The sequence below is a fragment of the Coptis chinensis genome, chromosome 7 (assembly GCF_015680905.1).
Source record: "Coptis chinensis isolate HL-2020 chromosome 7, ASM1568090v1, whole genome shotgun sequence".
NCBI classification, from domain to species: Eukaryota; Viridiplantae; Streptophyta; class Magnoliopsida; order Ranunculales; family Ranunculaceae; genus Coptis; species Coptis chinensis.
The window spans coordinates 18862003-18866664 of NC_141462.1; the positions used below are offsets into that span (position 1 = coordinate 18862003).

A 4662-nucleotide genomic window follows, 5' to 3' on the forward strand; every position below is an offset into this window, starting at 1 on the left:
ATCGCTAGAAGTTCCTGACAAACATCCTTCATATACAAATGCTAACATGGCAATTCTAATGCCTCAAAATACTCCTCATCACTCAGCATAAGTTCATAATATGAATATTAAATCAAGACCTTTGGAATGGTTAACATCATTTCAAATTTCCTTTGTTCATCACCCCAGCAAATCACCCTCCCATGCCAATTACATTCATATCTGTAATTGACTAATTGGGACCATAGCCACATATCATCAACCACATAAGGAAACTTAAAAAGTTGAGCATTTATCTTATAAGAGACTCAACGTGGTTGGGACCATGAGTCCATGACCCTCCATTAGGAAAATGATAGAGTTATTCCATCCTTATTACTTCACAGTACAGCATATTACAGTTTGTCCTATAATTGACACCATTGATATTCCTTGGATTCTCGTTTTAGATATCTCGAGAAAAATCTACTTGCCCATAGCGATCGGAAATTTTGAGAAAAATTAGAAAGGACTCAGCGTTGGTGAACTACAGTAAATGTTGCCTTCAGCATGCCGCAGAATTTTCCAATAAGAGTTGATTGACCCACTACTGGTGAAAGTTGTTTATGTGCCTGGGTTTGTTAGAGAAATGGGGTCTACCCTTTAATAAACATCAGTACATATATGATTAGACCAAGGAAATATTCATCAAATCAACAGACGGAAAAAAAAAAGTAATCTGGTTATATGAAGCCCTCTAGTCCGCACCACTATGTCCATCCAGAGTGGGAGAGTTTATTTAGAGCTTCTATGAATCTATTGCTGTTTTGGGTCAATTCGTTTAGTTAACGCGCGTTTTCTATACTACTGCGACTTGAGGAGGAATCCAAAGGGATCGCATTGATCTCATATCTCCGCCATAATTTGGTTCAGATTTCAGCGAGTTTCTGGGATCATGCTATCCTTTTGGATTCCTCCTTTAATCGCTCCTGAATTATGCCACGCGTGGTAGGATAATGGAGACTGATATGGGAACTTGTATGTGTTCAAGGAAAATCTGGTGTACATGAAATGGTGACAGACAGCTGTGAAAGTCTTCAAGGACTCCTATCAACTTATCAAGTAGGCCTTCTTTCTTATATCAACTTCTGAACTATACCTTCTTGTTCTTCTAGTTTCGTTCATTTTTACTACAGAAATATATATACAGCACTGCTACTAGAAATTGTGGTCTTCTTTTTCTTTTCTTACCCATAAGCTTGTAGCAGCTAGTATAGTGACAGGAAATTGTTTCCCATCCAACATCGAATTTTTGGTCCTAATAATTTTCTTTCTTTCCGGCCTCTTATTTTCTTTTTCCTCGATCTCCCTTTAGTTTCCTCATTTTTTTTTTTTTTTTCCTTCTGGAAACCGTATATATCATTGGTCTTTTAATTAGTTCCGTGCAAGAACACATCATGGGGATCTGATATCGTTTATCAAGGAAAAAAAGTTTCGTGTTAAGCCCCAGAAGAGGAAGTTGTACATGTATGCTTCCAAAGAGGTCAGGCATCCATGTTTTGCACAAAATGGTTAAGCTCTTCGTACTGAAGCAGGTAATAAAAGACTAGATACACCCGTCTTCTATGCAAGCTTTGTGACCATATTGTGACCTTCCTTGCACAATATAATGTCGTAACCATTATTTCTTTTCTAGCTTTTTTTTTCAATTTTTTTTTTTTTTTTTTTTTTTATTGGCAAGCCTGTTTTAAATGAGATCAGTAATTCTTTGATGCTGGTGGGGTTCCAGCCCCATACCTTTAGTATCATCACCCAAAAATTTTACCGATTTTGCTAGTTGGCACATGCCTTCTTCTTCCATTTTGTTCTTTCCAACTTTACAATCATTTTGGCCGAGGAAATTCTTACTTGTCCATCCGATTTGTCCTTCTAGAAAATTATACAAGTAGTGAAGTGAAATTAATTTTATATGAAGGGAAATTTTCAGAATTTTGTGCTCTCTCTTTCCAGTTTCCTTTTTCTTTTCCTCTTCCATGATGTACGTGCTTGTGAACATATACATATTCACTTTTTCTTTGCTTAAGGAGGCTAACAGTGATATGCATTATACGGTAAACCAGCATAACTGTGGTGTCTGTCTATTGGTAGAACTGATCGACTGTGAATGAAATAGTTAAATGGAAGGAATAATTTTGATTTTGCATACATTTTCAGGTAGCTTAGCCAAAATTCCCCATATTTGGAGCTTTAAAGCGCCACAACCACCTCCCACTAGATTGAATACTCTCAAATCCCCATGCGTTTTAAATGCACCATATATGTAACTAGTATGTATAAGTTTCAATCTCTTTTTTTTCCTAGATTATGCTTGAAAAAATTATAAATAATTGAGGCGCGCACTTGTTTAATTTCAAAAGATATTGGATGATTATATGCTATGATCAATGGTGAAGTCACACGTTTAATCAGAACTTACTCACTATAAAACTAGAAAAGAAATTTTAAATTAGAATCCAAAGCTAGCTAGTAGGACATTGGAGGCACATTTATGCTTTCAAAGTTTAAGGGCTTCTGAAAAAAGCTTTTAGCCGAATACACTACTGCTAGAAAGGCTTTGGAATATCGAACTAACAGATAGAAGAGAATCAAACACATGAGACTTTGATTTTTATACAATTTAAAGTTTAAACACTAATTTAATTTTGAATTAAAGGTGCTTTACGATCTTTATATCACATGGAAGCCAACCATGCATTGCATTTTCTTATGTACCAAAAACAGTGGGTAGATCAATATATGTTTAAGATAAATTTTAACTGACTAAATAAGATAATGTCTACTCTAGAATAGGAAGAACAATGCCAATTGAAGGTCAACACTGGGGTATCATGTACTAATTAATCATTTAGTCCTAATTATGCTCTGGGAAATATATATTTAAATGTAATGGTACGTAGGTTAGGTTGCTATAGCCAAATGGACATTGTTAAACTATTTAGAATAAGAACTATTTTGACCCAATTTCAAGATCTCATTCCAGCAGATTATTCGTTTCACTCACTCACATGTGCATGGTGCTCCTCCCACTTGTTGAAACTTGAAAGTGTATCCCTCAAATTGGTCAGGTTATTCATTCAGATGTTTTATACTGGAATCCATGACTTATTAGGATTGAGTAACTTCGAAAGAAATAAGACAAATACAGGCAGTGAACAAAAACAGTGTCTATATATTGCTGCGAGATGCTTGAATCCATTTCCAGCTGTACCGCCCTTAGAATCGATAATGTATGTAAATGTTTGTTGTATTGTTGTATCTAGTATATGTGATTTCCATAGTTATCTGTATCGTATCGTTTTGCTTTCCATATATGCATCATAATGTTGTATAAATTTTTTTACCTACATGAAATAATTAAAATTTTATCCAGAAAGGATTTTTTTAGAATTAATTACTTAGGTTTTTTCTTCTCTTTTCTAAGTTTTGGAAAGATATCTTAGGTTTTGGTTCTTATAAACAACAACGCTGACCCAAAGCAACCTTTACTCACTCAACTAACATCTATATGTTAGTCCTTTACATTACAATACTAATTGGGGTGGGTTAAGTGGTTGAAAATGATGACATTTTTTACCACCCACTTTTTTTTTTGTTTGGTTGATATGATGATGGCATTTGTATTACTATAAAAGTTGTGTTTACATGGGTAGAGAAGCTCAGTGCACATGTAGTGTACAAGCTTCTACTTTTCCTTTCATTCAAACCATAATAGCTAGGTCATGTCGGGCACCTCCCATTTATTGTAGTCTGTTGAGGTCCTACGTATGCTGCTGCTGTACAGTTGCAGCAAAGTTCACCTCCCTTCAGGTGTTGGTGACTCTGCAATCAGTAAGCTGCTCATCCAGTAGCTTTGTCCACCTCGTTCTCACATGCCATGGTATTTCACCAGTGTTGATAGCTATAGCTGCAGCCTTAGAGTCTGTCTCCATCCTCTACTGACTGCCTCTTCCAAGTTTTCTAACATAGCTGTGCATTCGGCAATATAGTTTGTTGTATTGCCAATGTTTCTACTGTTAAACAATACAAATCTTCCACTTGAGTCTCTAAAGGTACACTAGCTGCTCCTGGACTTCTTACTTCTTACCATCCACTAGTGGTGTTGTACGTGATAAACTTTATTCGTACATTTGTATGTTTGTGGATGAAACTCACATACACATGTACAAACACATATAATACAATAAAATTTTATTTTATGCGATACACGATACGATTCAATACTCAATACACTAATTAAAAAAAAAACGAGATATAATACGATATACGATTTTATAAATATGGTGATTTCCGTGTAGTGTAACTGTTGTAAACTTGTAGAGTTGTAGTGGGGTATATTAATAGCAGGCAAATTGGTACTATGGTAGTGCGCCCCTCCAATATGGAGGTCAGCAATAAATCTTCTTGGTGCCTAGTGAGGCACCTGTGCATTTGGAACTCTGTATGTAGGGTGTTTGTGAGCTCGCGCATAGATTGTAATGTCTGACAAGTGACAACAAAAGGAAACAAAGCAGGTAACAACAACTGCAACAAAAGAAAAGAAAAGAAAACTGTGTCCGGGGATTGCGCGTTTTTCTATCAATGAATCATAGACAGTCTATAAGTTCAGAAAATATCCGATCGAGCAAATTTATTTCGAATTATCTA

The 4662-nt window shown here is 35.6% G+C and overlaps 1 long non-coding RNA gene across 1 annotated transcript; it reads left to right on the top strand.

The window, feature by feature from the left end:
• Window positions 1-233: 233 nt before the first annotated feature.
• On the top strand, window positions 234-4221 carry LOC147486437 (uncharacterized). The gene is made up of 2 exons (XR_015203024.1): window positions 234-1080; window positions 2173-4221. It is a non-coding gene; the product is annotated as an uncharacterized LOC147486437 (long non-coding RNA).
• Window positions 4222-4662: the final 441 nt, after the last annotated feature.